We start from the raw sequence: 16,087 nt of genomic DNA, 5'->3' as shown, positions 1-16,087 counted from the left end.
GGGACTAGCAGAGCAGACCAACATGGAGGGCCAGGCACAGCAGACCAACATGGAGGGACTAGCAGAGCAGACCAACATGGAGGGAGTAGCAGAGCAGACCAACATGGAGGGCCAGGCACAGCAGACCAACATGGAGGGACTAGCAGAGCAGACCAACATGGAGGGACTAGCAGAGCAGACCAACATGGAGGGCCAGGCACAGCAGACCAACATGGAGGGACTAGCAGAGCAGACCAACATGGAGGGACAAGCAGAGCAGACCAACATGGAGGGACAGGCCCAGCAGACCAACATGGAGGGACTAGCAGAGCAGACCAACATGGAGGGACTAGCAGAGCAGACCAACATGGAGGGACTAGCAGAGCAGACCAACATGGAGGGACTAGCAGATCAGACCAACATGGAGGGACAGGCCCAGCAGACCAACATGGAGGGACTAGCAGAGCAGACCAACATGGAGGGACTAGCAGAGCAGACCAACATGGAGGGACTAGCAGAGCAGACCAACATGGAGGGACTAGCAGAGCAGACCAACATGGAGGGCCAGGCACAGCAGACCAACATGGAGGGACTAGCAGAGCAGACCAACATGGAGGGACAAGCAGAGCAGACCAACATGGAGGGACTAGCAGAGCAGACCAACATGGAGGGACTAGCAGAGCAGACCAACATGGAGGGACTAGCAGAGCAGACCAACATGGAGGGCCAGGCACAGCAGACCAACATGGAGGGACTAGCAGAGCAGACCAACATGGAGGGACAAGCAGAGCAGACCAACATGGAGGGACAGGCCCAGCAGACCAACATGGAGGGACTAGCAGAGCAGACCAACATGGAGGGACTAGCAGAGCAGACCAACATGGAGGGACTAGCAGAGCAGACCAACATGGAGGGACTAGCAGAGCAGACCAACATAGAGGGCCAGGCACAGCAGACCAACATGGAGGGACTAGCAGAGCAGACCAACATGGAGGGACTAGCAGAGCAGACTAGCAGAGCAGACCAACATGGAGGGACTAGCAGAGCAGACCAACATGGAGGGACTAGCAGAGCAGACCAACATGGAGGGACTAGCAGAGCAGACCAACATGGAGGGCCAGGCACAGCAGACCAACATGGAGGGACTAGCAGAGCAGACCAACATGGAGGGACTAGCAGAGCAGACCAACATGGAGGGAGTAGCAGAGCAGACCAACATGGAGGGACTAGCAGAGCAGACCAACATGGAGGGCCAGGCACAGCAGACCAACATGGAGGGACTAGCAGAGCAGACCAACATGGAGGGACAAGCAGAGCAGACCAACATGGAGGGACAGGCCCAGCAGACCAACATGGAGGGACTAGCAGAGCAGACCAACATGGAGGGACTACCAGAGCAGACCAACATGGAGGGACTAGCAGAGCAGACCAACATGGAGGGACTAGCAGAGCAGACCAACATGGAGGGCCAGGCCCAGCAGACCAACATGGAGGGACTAGCAGAGCAGACCAACATGGAGGGACTAGCAGAGCAGACCAACATGGAGGGACTAGCAGAGCAGACCATCATGGAGGGCCAGGCACACCAGACCAACATGGAGGGACTAGCAGAGCAGACCAACATGGAGGGACAAGCAGAGCAGACCAACATGGAGGGACAGGCCCAGCAGACCAACATGGAGGGACTAGCAGAGCAGACCAACATGGAGGGACTAGCAGAGCAGACCAACATGGAGGGCCAGGCACAGCAGACCAACATGGAGGGACTAGCAGAGCAGACCAACATGGAGGGACTAGCAGAGCAGACCAACATGGAGGGACTAGCAGAGCAGACCAACATGGAGGGCCAGGCACAGCAGACCAACATGGAGGGACTAGCAGAGCAGACCAACATGGAGGGAGTAGCAGAGCAGACCAACATGGAGGGCCAGGCACAGCAGACCAACATGGAGGGACTAGCAGAGCAGACCAACATGGAGGGACTAGCAGAGCAGACCAACATGGAGGGCCAGGCACAGCAGACCAACATGGAGGGACTAGCAGAGCAGACCAACATGGAGGGACAAGCAGAGCAGACCAACATGGAGGGACAGGCCCAGCAGACCAACATGGAGGGACTAGCAGAGCAGACCAACATGGAGGGACTAGCAGAGCAGACCAACATGGAGGGACTAGCAGAGCAGACCAACATGGAGGGACTAGCAGAGCAGACCAACATGGAGGGACTAGCAGAGCAGACCAACATGGAGGGACTAGCAGAGCAGACCAACATGGAGGGACTAGCAGAGCAGACCAACATGGAGGGCCAGGCACAGCAGACCAACATGGAGGGACTAGCAGAGCAGACCAACATGGAGGGAGTAGCAGAGCAGACCAACATGGAGGGCCAGGCACAGCAGACCAACATGGAGGGACTAGCAGAGCAGACCAACATGGAGGGACTAGCAGAGCAGACCAACATGGAGGGACTAGCAGAGCAGACCATCATGGAGTGCCAGGCACACCAGACCAACATGGAGGGACTAGCAGAGCAGACCAACATGGAGGGACAAGCAGAGCAGACCAACATGGAGGGACAGGCCCAGCAGACCAACATGGAGGGACTAGCAGAGCAGACCAACATGGAGGGACTAGCAGAGCAGACCAACATGGAGGGCCAGGCACAGCAGACCAACATGGAGGGACTAGCAGAGCAGACCAACATGGAGGGACTAGCAGAGCAGACCAACATGGAGGGACTAGCAGAGCAGACCAACATGGAGGGCCAGGCACAGCAGACCAACATGGAGGGACTAGCAGAGCAGACCAACATGGAGGGAGTAGCAGAGCAGACCAACATGGAGGGCCAGGCACAGCAGACCAACATGGAGGGACTAGCAGAGCAGACCAACATGGAGGGACTAGCAGAGCAGACCAACATGGAGGGCCAGGCACAGCAGACCAACATGGAGGGACTAGCAGAGCAGACCAACATGGAGGGACAAGCAGAGCAGACCAACATGGAGGGACAGGCCCAGCAGACCAACATGGAGGGACTAGCAGAGCAGACCAACATGGAGGGACTAGCAGAGCAGACCAACATGGAGGGACTAGCAGAGCAGACCAACATGGAGGGACTAGCAGATCAGACCAACATGGAGGGACAGGCCCAGCAGACCAACATGGAGGGACTAGCAGAGCAGACCAACATGGAGGGACTAGCAGAGCAGACCAACATGGAGGGACTAGCAGAGCAGACCAACATGGAGGGACTAGCAGAGCAGACCAACATGGAGGGCCAGGCACAGCAGACCAACATGGAGGGACTAGCAGAGCAGACCAACATGGAGGGACAAGCAGAGCAGACCAACATGGAGGGACTAGCAGAGCAGACCAACATGGAGGGACTAGCAGAGCAGACCAACATGGAGGGACTAGCAGAGCAGACCAACATGGAGGGCCAGGCACAGCAGACCAACATGGAGGGACTAGCAGAGCAGACCAACATGGAGGGACAAGCAGAGCAGACCAACATGGAGGGACAGGCCCAGCAGACCAACATGGAGGGACTAGCAGAGCAGACCAACATGGAGGGACTAGCAGAGCAGACCAACATGGAGGGACTAGCAGAGCAGACCAACATAGAGGGCCAGGCACAGCAGACCAACATGGAGGGACTAGCAGAGCAGACCAACATGGAGGGACTAGCAGAGCAGACTAGCAGAGCAGACCAACATGGAGGGACTAGCAGAGCAGACCAACATGGAGGGACTAGCAGAGCAGACCAACATGGAGGGACTAGCAGAGCAGACCAACATGGAGGGCCAGGCACAGCAGACCAACATGGAGGGACTAGCAGAGCAGACCAACATGGAGGGACTAGCAGAGCAGACCAACATGGAGGGAGTAGCAGAGCAGACCAACATGGAGGGACTAGCAGAGCAGACCAACATGGAGGGCCAGGCACAGCAGACCAACATGGAGGGACTAGCAGAGCAGACCAACATGGAGGGACAAGCAGAGCAGACCAACATGGAGGGACAGGCCCAGCAGACCAACATGGAGGGACTAGCAGAGCAGACCAACATGGAGGGACAAGCAGAGCAGACCAACATGGAGGGACTAGCAGAGCAGACCAACATGGAGGGACTAGCAGAGCAGACCAACATGGAGGGACTAGCAGAGCAGACCAACATGGAGGGCCAGGCACAGCAGACCAACATGGAGGGACTAGCAAAGCAGACCAACATGGAGGGACTAGCAGAGCAGACCAACATGGAGGGACTAGCAGAGCAGACCAACATGGAGGGACTAGCAGAGCAGACCATCATGGCCCAGCAGACCAACATGGAGGGACTAGCAGAGCAGACCATCATGGCCCAGCAGACCAACATGGAGGGACTAGCAGAGCAGACCAACATGGAGGGACTACCAGAGCAGACCAACATGGAGGGACTAGCAGAACAGACCAACATGGAGGGACTAGCAGAGCAGACCAACATGGAGGGCCAGGCCCAGCAGACCAACATGGAGGGACTAGCAGAGCAGACCAACATGGAGGGACTAGCAGAGCAGACCAACATGGAGGGACTAGCAGAGCAGACCATCATGGAGGGCCAGGCACACCAGACCAACATGGAGGGACTAGCAGAGCAGACCAACATGGAGGGACAAGCAGAGCAGACCAACATGGAGGGACAGGCCCAGCAGACCAACATGGAGGGACTAGCAGAGCAGACCAACATGGAGGGACTAGCAGAGCAGACCAACATGGAGGGCCAGGCACAGCAGACCAACATGGAGGGACTAGCAGAGCAGACCAACATGGAGGGACTAGCAGAGCAGACCAACATGGAGGGACTAGCAGAGCAGACCAACATGGAGGGCCAGGCACAGCAGACCAACATGGAGGGACTAGCAGAGCAGACCAACATGGAGGGAGTAGCAGAGCAGACCAACATGGAGGGCCAGGCACAGCAGACCAACATGGAGGGACTAGCAGAGCAGACCAACATGGAGGGACTAGCAGAGCAGACCAACATGGAGGGCCAGGCACAGCAGACCAACATGGAGGGACTAGCAGAGCAGACCAACATGGAGGGACAAGCAGAACAGACCAACATGGAGGGACAGGCCCAGCAGACCAACATGGAGGGACTAGCAGAGCAGACCAACATGGAGGGACTAGCAGAGCAGACCAACATGGAGGGACTAGCAGAGCAGACCAACATGGAGGGACTAGCAGAGCAGACCAACATGGAGGGCCAGGCACAGCAGACCAACATGGAGGGACTAGCAGAGCAGACCAACATGGAGGGAGTAGCAGAGCAGACCAACATGGAGGGCCAGGCACAGCAGACCAACATGGAGGGACTAGCAGAGCAGACCAACATGGAGGGACTAGCAGAGCAGACCAACATGGAGGGACTAGCAGAGCAGACCATCATGGAGTGCCAGGCACACCAGACCAACATGGAGGGACTAGCAGAGCAGACCAACATGGAGGGACTAGCAGAGCAGACCAACATGGAGGGACTAGCAGAGCAGACCAACATGGAGGGCCAGGCACAGCAGACCAACATGGAGGGACTAGCAGAGCAGACCAACATGGAGGGAGTAGCAGAGCAGACCAACATGGAGGGCCAGGCACAGCAGACCAACATGGAGGGACTAGCAGAGCAGACCAACATGGAGGGACTAGCAGAGCAGACCAACATGGAGGGCCAGGCACAGCAGACCAACATGGAGGGACTAGCAGAGCAGACCAACATGGAGGGACAAGCAGAACAGACCAACATGGAGGGACAGGCCCAGCAGACCAACATGGAGGGACTAGCAGAGCAGACCAACATGGAGGGACTAGCAGAGCAGACCAACATGGAGGGACTAGCAGAGCAGACCAACATGGAGGGACTAGCAGAGCAGACCAACATGGAGGGCCAGGCACAGCAGACCAACATGGAGGGACTAGCAGAGCAGACCAACATGGAGGGAGTAGCAGAGCAGACCAACATGGAGGGCCAGGCACAGCAGACCAACATGGAGGGACTAGCAGAGCAGACCAACATGGAGGGACTAGCAGAGCAGACCAACATGGAGGGACTAGCAGAGCAGACCATCATGGAGTGCCAGGCACACCAGACCAACATGGAGGGACTAGCAGAGCAGACCAACATGGAGGGACAAGCAGAGCAGACCAACATGGAGGGACAGGCCCAGCAGACCAACATGGAGGGACTAGCAGAGCAGACCAACATGGAGGGACTAGCAGAGCAGACCAACATGGAGGGCCAGGCACAGCAGACCAACATGGAGGGACTAGCAGAGCAGACCAACATGGAGGGACTAGCAGAGCAGACCAACATGGAGGGACTAGCAGAGCAGACCAACATGGAGGGCCAGGCACAGCAGACCAACATGGAGGGACTAGCAGAGCAGACCAACATGGAGGGAGTAGCAGAGCAGACCAACATGGAGGGCCAGGCACAGCAGACCAACATGGAGGGACTAGCAGAGCAGACCAACATGGAGGGACTAGCAGAGCAGACCAACATGGAGGGCCAGGCACAGCAGACCAACATGGAGGGACTAGCAGAGCAGACCAACATGGAGGGACAAGCAGAGCAGACCAACATGGAGGGACAGGCCCAGCAGACCAACATGGAGGGACTAGCAGAGCAGACCAACATGGAGGGACTAGCAGAGCAGACCAACATGGAGGGACTAGCAGAGCAGACCAACATGGAGGGACTAGCAGATCAGACCAACATGGAGGGACAGGCCCAGCAGACCAACATGGAGGGACTAGCAGAGCAGACCAACATGGAGGGACTAGCAGAGCAGACCAACATGGAGGGACTAGCAGAGCAGACCAACATGGAGGGACTAGCAGAGCAGACCAACATGGAGGGCCAGGCACAGCAGACCAACATGGAGGGACTAGCAGAGCAGACCAACATGGAGGGACAAGCAGAGCAGACCAACATGGAGGGACTAGCAGAGCAGACCAACATGGAGGGACTAGCAGAGCAGACCAACATGGAGGGACTAGCAGAGCAGACCAACATGGAGGGCCAGGCACAGCAGACCAACATGGAGGGACTAGCAGAGCAGACCAACATGGAGGGACAAGCAGAGCAGACCAACATGGAGGGACAGGCCCAGCAGACCAACATGGAGGGACTAGCAGAGCAGACCAACATGGAGGGACTAGCAGAGCAGACCAACATGGAGGGACTAGCAGAGCAGACCAACATGGAGGGACTAGCAGAGCAGACCAACATAGAGGGCCAGGCACAGCAGACCAACATGGAGGGACTAGCAGAGCAGACCAACATGGAGGGACTAGCAGAGCAGACTAGCAGAGCAGACCAACATGGAGGGACTAGCAGAGCAGACCAACATGGAGGGACTAGCAGAGCAGACCAACATGGAGGGACTAGCAGAGCAGACCAACATGGAGGGCCAGGCACAGCAGACCAACATGGAGGGACTAGCAGAGCAGACCAACATGGAGGGACTAGCAGAGCAGACCAACATGGAGGGAGTAGCAGAGCAGACCAACATGGAGGGACTAGCAGAGCAGACCAACATGGAGGGCCAGGCACAGCAGACCAACATGGAGGGACTAGCAGAGCAGACCAACATGGAGGGACAAGCAGAGCAGACCAACATGGAGGGACAGGCCCAGCAGACCAACATGGAGGGACTAGCAGAGCAGACCAACATGGAGGGACTACCAGAGCAGACCAACATGGAGGGACTAGCAGAGCAGACCAACATGGAGGGACTAGCAGAGCAGACCAACATGGAGGGCCAGGCCCAGCAGACCAACATGGAGGGACTAGCAGAGCAGACCAACATGGAGGGACTAGCAGAGCAGACCAACATGGAGGGACTAGCAGAGCAGACCATCATGGAGGGCCAGGCACACCAGACCAACATGGAGGGACTAGCAGAGCAGACCAACATGGAGGGACAAGCAGAGCAGACCAACATGGAGGGACAGGCCCAGCAGACCAACATGGAGGGACTAGCAGAGCAGACCAACATGGAGGGACTAGCAGAGCAGACCAACATGGAGGGCCAGGCACAGCAGACCAACATGGAGGGACTAGCAGAGCAGACCAACATGGAGGGACTAGCAGAGCAGACCAACATGGAGGGACTAGCAGAGCAGACCAACATGGAGGGCCAGGCACAGCAGACCAACATGGAGGGACTAGCAGAGCAGACCAACATGGAGGGAGTAGCAGAGCAGACCAACATGGAGGGCCAGGCACAGCAGACCAACATGGAGGGACTAGCAGAGCAGACCAACATGGAGGGACTAGCAGAGCAGACCAACATGGAGGGCCAGGCACAGCAGACCAACATGGAGGGACTAGCAGAGCAGACCAACATGGAGGGACAAGCAGAGCAGACCAACATGGAGGGACAGGCCCAGCAGACCAACATGGAGGGACTAGCAGAGCAGACCAACATGGAGGGACTAGCAGAGCAGACCAACATGGAGGGACTAGCAGAGCAGACCAACATGGAGGGACTAGCAGAGCAGACCAACATGGAGGGACTAGCAGAGCAGACCAACATGGAGGGACTAGCAGAGCAGACCAACATGGAGGGCCAGGCACAGCAGACCAACATGGAGGGACTAGCAGAGCAGACCAACATGGAGGGAGTAGCAGAGCAGACCAACATGGAGGGCCAGGCACAGCAGACCAACATGGAGGGACTAGCAGAGCAGACCAACATGGAGGGACTAGCAGAGCAGACCAACATGGAGGGACTAGCAGAGCAGACCATCATGGAGTGCCAGGCACACCAGACCAACATGGAGGGACTAGCAGAGCAGACCAACATGGAGGGACAAGCAGAGCAGACCAACATGGAGGGACAGGCCCAGCAGACCAACATGGAGGGACTAGCAGAGCAGACCAACATGGAGGGACTAGCAGAGCAGACCAACATGGAGGGCCAGGCACAGCAGACCAACATGGAGGGACTAGCAGAGCAGACCAACATGGAGGGACTAGCAGAGCAGACCAACATGGAGGGACTAGCAGAGCAGACCAACATGGAGGGCCAGGCACAGCAGACCAACATGGAGGGACTAGCAGAGCAGACCAACATGGAGGGAGTAGCAGAGCAGACCAACATGGAGGGCCAGGCACAGCAGACCAACATGGAGGGACTAGCAGAGCAGACCAACATGGAGGGACTAGCAGAGCAGACCAACATGGAGGGCCAGGCACAGCAGACCAACATGGAGGGACTAGCAGAGCAGACCAACATGGAGGGACAAGCAGAGCAGACCAACATGGAGGGACAGGCCCAGCAGACCAACATGGAGGGACTAGCAGAGCAGACCAACATGGAGGGACTAGCAGAGCAGACCAACATGGAGGGACTAGCAGAGCAGACCAACATGGAGGGACTAGCAGATCAGACCAACATGGAGGGACAGGCCCAGCAGACCAACATGGAGGGACTAGCAGAGCAGACCAACATGGAGGGACTAGCAGAGCAGACCAACATGGAGGGACTAGCAGAGCAGACCAACATGGAGGGACTAGCAGAGCAGACCAACATGGAGGGCCAGGCACAGCAGACCAACATGGAGGGACTAGCAGAGCAGACCAACATGGAGGGACAAGCAGAGCAGACCAACATGGAGGGACTAGCAGAGCAGACCAACATGGAGGGACTAGCAGAGCAGACCAACATGGAGGGACTAGCAGAGCAGACCAACATGGAGGGCCAGGCACAGCAGACCAACATGGAGGGACTAGCAGAGCAGACCAACATGGAGGGACAAGCAGAGCAGACCAACATGGAGGGACAGGCCCAGCAGACCAACATGGAGGGACTAGCAGAGCAGACCAACATGGAGGGACTAGCAGAGCAGACCAACATGGAGGGACTAGCAGAGCAGACCAACATAGAGGGCCAGGCACAGCAGACCAACATGGAGGGACTAGCAGAGCAGACCAACATGGAGGGACTAGCAGAGCAGACTAGCAGAGCAGACCAACATGGAGGGACTAGCAGAGCAGACCAACATGGAGGGACTAGCAGAGCAGACCAACATGGAGGGACTAGCAGAGCAGACCAACATGGAGGGCCAGGCACAGCAGACCAACATGGAGGGACTAGCAGAGCAGACCAACATGGAGGGACTAGCAGAGCAGACCAACATGGAGGGAGTAGCAGAGCAGACCAACATGGAGGGACTAGCAGAGCAGACCAACATGGAGGGCCAGGCACAGCAGACCAACATGGAGGGACTAGCAGAGCAGACCAACATGGAGGGACAAGCAGAGCAGACCAACATGGAGGGACAGGCCCAGCAGACCAACATGGAGGGACTAGCAGAGCAGACCAACATGGAGGGACTACCAGAGCAGACCAACATGGAGGGACTAGCAGAGCAGACCAACATGGAGGGACTAGCAGAGCAGACCAACATGGAGGGCCAGGCCCAGCAGACCAACATGGAGGGACTAGCAGAGCAGACCAACATGGAGGGACTAGCAGAGCAGACCAACATGGAGGGACTAGCAGAGCAGACCATCATGGAGGGCCAGGCACACCAGACCAACATGGAGGGACTAGCAGAGCAGACCAACATGGAGGGACAAGCAGAGCAGACCAACATGGAGGGACAGGCCCAGCAGACCAACATGGAGGGACTAGCAGAGCAGACCAACATGGAGGGACTAGCAGAGCAGACCAACATGGAGGGCCAGGCACAGCAGACCAACATGGAGGGACTAGCAGAGCAGACCAACATGGAGGGACTAGCAGAGCAGACCAACATGGAGGGACTAGCAGAGCAGACCAACATGGAGGGCCAGGCACAGCAGACCAACATGGAGGGACTAGCAGAGCAGACCAACATGGAGGGAGTAGCAGAGCAGACCAACATGGAGGGCCAGGCACAGCAGACCAACATGGAGGGACTAGCAGAGCAGACCAACATGGAGGGACTAGCAGAGCAGACCAACATGGAGGGCCAGGCACAGCAGACCAACATGGAGGGACTAGCAGAGCAGACCAACATGGAGGGACAAGCAGAGCAGACCAACATGGAGGGAGTAGCAGAGCAGACCAACATGGAGGGACTAGCAGAGCAGACCAACATGGAGGGCCAGGCACAGCAGACCAACATGGAGGGACTAGCAGAGCAGACCAACATGGAGGGACAAGCAGAGCAGACCAACATGGAGGGACAGGCCCAGCAGACCAACATGGAGGGACTAGCAGAGCAGACCAACATGGAGGGACTACCAGAGCAGACCAACATGGAGGGACTAGCAGAGCAGACCAACATGGAGGGACTAGCAGAGCAGACCAACATGGAGGGCCAGGCCCAGCAGACCAACATGGAGGGACTAGCAGAGCAGACCAACATGGAGGGACTAGCAGAGCAGACCAACATGGAGGGACTAGCAGAGCAGACCATCATGGAGGGCCAGGCACACCAGACCAACATGGAGGGACTAGCAGAGCAGACCAACATGGAGGGACAAGCAGAGCAGACCAACATGGAGGGACAGGCCCAGCAGACCAACATGGAGGGACTAGCAGAGCAGACCAACATGGAGGGACTAGCAGAGCAGACCAACATGGAGGGCCAGGCACAGCAGACCAACATGGAGGGACTAGCAGAGCAGACCAACATGGAGGGACTAGCAGAGCAGACCAACATGGAGGGACTAGCAGAGCAGACCAACATGGAGGGCCAGGCACAGCAGACCAACATGGAGGGACTAGCAGAGCAGACCAACATGGAGGGAGTAGCAGAGCAGACCAACATGGAGGGCCAGGCACAGCAGACCAACATGGAGGGACTAGCAGAGCAGACCAACATGGAGGGACTAGCAGAGCAGACCAACATGGAGGGCCAGGCACAGCAGACCAACATGGAGGGACTAGCAGAGCAGACCAACATGGAGGGACAAGCAGAGCAGACCAACATGGAGGGACAGGCCCAGCAGACCAACATGGAGGGACTAGCAGAGCAGACCAACATGGAGGGACTAGCAGAGCAGACCAACATGGAGGGACTAGCAGAGCAGACCAACATGGAGGGACTAGCAGAGCAGACCAACATGGAGGGACTAGCAGAGCAGACCAACATGGAGGGCCAGGCACAGCAGACCAACATGGAGGGACTAGCAGAGCAGACCAACATGGAGGGACTAGCAGAGCAGACTAGCAGAGCAGACCAACATGGAGGGACTAGCAGAGCAGACCAACATGGAGGGACTAGCAGAGCAGACCAACATGGAGGGACTAGCAGAGCAGACCAACATGGAGGGCCAGGCACAGCAGACCAACATGGAGGGACTAGCAGAGCAGACCAACATGGAGGGACTAGCAGAGCAGGCCAACATGGAGGGAGTAGCAGAGCAGACCAACATGGAGGGACTAGCAGAGCAGACCAACATGGAGGGCCAGGCACAGCAGACCAACATGGAGGGACTAGCAGAGCAGACCAACATGGAGGGACAAGCAGAGCAGACCAACATGGAGGGACAGGCCCAGCAGACCAACATGGAGGGACTAGCAGAGCAGACCAACATGGAGGGACTACCAGAGCAGACCAACATGGAGGGACTAGCAGAGCAGACCAACATGGAGGGACTAGCAGAGCAGACCAACATGGAGGGCCAGGCCCAGCAGACCAACATGGAGGGACTAGCAGAGCAGACCAACATGGAGGGACTAGCAGAGCAGACCAACATGGAGGGACTAGCAGAGCAGACCAACATGGAGGGACTAGCAGAGCAGACCATCATGGAGGGCCAGGCACACCAGACCAACATGGAGGGACTAGCAGAGCAGACCAACATGGAGGGACAAGCAGAGCAGACCAACATGGAGGGACAGGCCCAGCAGACCAACATGGAGGGACTAGCAGAGCAGACCAACATGGAGGGACTAGCAGAGCAGACCAACATGGAGGGCCAGGCACAGCAGACCAACATGGAGGGACTAGCAGAGCAGACCAACATGGAGGGACTAGCAGAGCAGACCAACATGGAGGGACTAGCAGAGCAGACCAACATGGAGGGACTAGCAGAGCAGACCATCATGGAGGGCCAGGCACACCAGACCAACATGGAGGGACTAGCAGAGCAGACCAACATGGAGGGACAAGCAGAGCAGACCAACATGGAGGGACAGGCCCAGCAGACCAACATGGAGGGACTAGCAGAGCAGACCAACATGGAGGGACTAGCAGAGCAGACCAACATGGAGGGCCAGGCACAGCAGACCAACATGGAGGGACTAGCAGAGCAGACCAACATGGAGGGACTAGCAGAGCAGACCAACATGGAGGGACTAGCAGAGCAGACCAACATGGAGGGCCAGGCACAGCAGACCAACATGGAGGGACTAGCAGAGCAGACCAACATGGAGGGAGTAGCAGAGCAGACCAACATGGAGGGCCAGGCACAGCAGACCAACATGGAGGGACTAGCAGAGCAGACCAACATGGAGGGACTAGCAGAGCAGACCAACATGGAGGGCCAGGCACAGCAGACCAACATGGAGGGACTAGCAGAGCAGACCAACATGGAGGGACAAGCAGAGCAGACCAACATGGAGGGACAGGCCCAGCAGACCAACATGGAGGGACTAGCAGAGCAGACCAACATGGAGGGACTAGCAGAGCAGACCAACATGGAGGGACTAGCAGAGCAGACCAACATGGAGGGACTAGCAGAGCAGACCAACATGGAGGGACTAGCAGAGCAGACCAACATGGAGGGCCAGGCACACCAGACCAACATGGAGGGACTAGCAGAGCAGACCAACATGGAGGGACAAGCAGAGCAGACCAACATGGAGGGACAGGCCCAGCAGACCAACATGGAGGGACTAGCAGAGCAGACCAACATGGAGGGACTAGCAGAGCAGACCAACATGGAGGGCCAGGCACAGCAGACCAACATGGAGGGACTAGCAGAGCAGACCAACATGGAGGGACTAGCAGAGCAGACCAACATGGAGGGACTAGCAGAGCAGACCAACATGGAGGGCCAGGCACAGCAGACCAACATGGAGGGACTAGCAGAGCAGACCAACATGGAGGGAGTAGCAGAGCAGACCAACATGGAGGGCCAGGCACAGCAGACCAACATGGAGGGACTAGCAGAGCAGACCAACATGGAGGGACTAGCAGAGCAGACCAACATGGAGGGCCAGGCACAGCAGACCAACATGGAGGGACTAGCAGAGCAGACCAACATGGAGGGACAAGCAGAGCAGACCAACATGGAGGGACAGGCCCAGCAGACCAACATGGAGGGACTAGCAGAGCAGACCAACATGGAGGGACTAGCAGAGCAGACCAACATGGAGGGACTAGCAGAGCAGACCAACATGGAGGGACTAGCAGATCAGACCAACATGGAGGGACAGGCCCAGCAGACCAACATGGAGGGACTAGCAGAGCAGACCAACATGGAGGGACTAGCAGAGCAGACCAACATGGAGGGACTAGCAGAGCAGACCAACATGGAGGGACTAGCAGAGCAGACCAACATGGAGGGCCAGGCACAGCAGACCAACATGGAGGGACTAGCAGAGCAGACCAACATGGAGGGACAAGCAGAGCAGACCAACATGGAGGGACTAGCAGAGCAGACCAACATGGAGGGACTAGCAGAGCAGACCAACATGGAGGGACTAGCAGAGCAGACCAACATGGAGGGACTAGCAGAGCAGACCAACATGGAGGGACTAGCAGAGCAGACCAACATGGAGGGACTAGCAGAGCAGACCAACATGGAGGGACTAGCAGAGCAGACCAACATGGAGGGACTAGCAGAGCAGACCAACATTGAGGGACTAGCAGAGCAGACCAACATGGAGGGCCAGGCACACCAGACCAACATGGAGGGACTAGCAGAGCAGACCAACATGGAGGGACAAGCAGAGCAGACCAACATGGAGGGACAGGCCCAGCAGACCAACATGGAGGGACTAGCAGAGCAGACCAACATGGAGGGACTAGCAGAGCAGACCAACATGGAGGGCCAGGCACAGCAGACCAACATGGAGGGACTAGCAGAGCAGACCAACATGGAGGGACTAGCAGAGCAGACCAACATGGAGGGACTAGCAGAGCAGACCAACATGGAGGGCCAGGCACAGCAGACCAACATGGAGGGACTAGCAGAGCAGACCAACATGGAGGGAGTAGCAGAGCAGACCAACATGGAGGGCCAGGCACAGCAGACCAACATGGAGGGACTAGCAGAGCAGACCAACATGGAGGGACTAGCAGAGCAGACCAACATGGAGGGCCAGGCACAGCAGACCAACATGGAGGGACTAGCAGAGCAGACCAACATGGAGGGACAAGCAGAGCAGACCAACATGGAGGGACAGGCCCAGCAGACCAACATGGAGGGACTAGCAGAGCAGACCAACATGGAGGGACTAGCAGAGCAGACCAACATGGAGGGACTAGCAGAGCAGACCAACATGGAGGGACTAGCAGATCAGACCAACATGGAGGGACAGGCCCAGCAGACCAACATGGAGGGACTAGCAGAGCAGACCAACATGGAGGGACTAGCAGAGCAGACCAACATGGAGGGACTAGCAGAGCAGACCAACATGGAGGGACTAGCAGAGCAGACCAACATGGAGGGCCAGGCACAGCAGACCAACATGGAGGGACTAGCAGAGCAGACCAACATGGAGGGACAAGCAGAGCAGACCAACATGGAGGGACTAGCAGAGCAGACCAACATGGAGGGACTAGCAGAGCAGACCAACATGGAGGGACTAGCAGAGCAGACCAACATGGAGGGCCAGGCACAGCAGACCAACATGGAGGGACTAGCAGAGCAGACCAACATGGAGGGACAAGCAGAGCAGACCAACATGGAGGGACAGGCCCAGCAGACCAACATGGAGGGACTAGCAGAGCAGACCAACATGGAGGGACTAGCAGAGCAGACCAACATGGAGGGACTAGCAGAGCAGACCAACATGGAGGGACTAGCAGAGCAGACCAACATAGAGGGCCAGGCACAGCAGACCAACATGGAGGGACTAGCAGAGCAGACCAACATGGAGGGACTAGCAGAGCAGACTAGCAGAGCAG

The sequence above is a fragment of the Eutrigla gurnardus genome (genome assembly GCF_963514095.1).
Source record: "Eutrigla gurnardus genome assembly, chromosome: 2".
In the NCBI taxonomy this organism is placed as follows: Eukaryota; Metazoa; Chordata; class Actinopteri; order Perciformes; family Triglidae; genus Eutrigla; species Eutrigla gurnardus.
The sequence above is the reverse complement of the archived record's forward strand: the minus strand, read 5'-3'. Positions refer to the sequence as shown.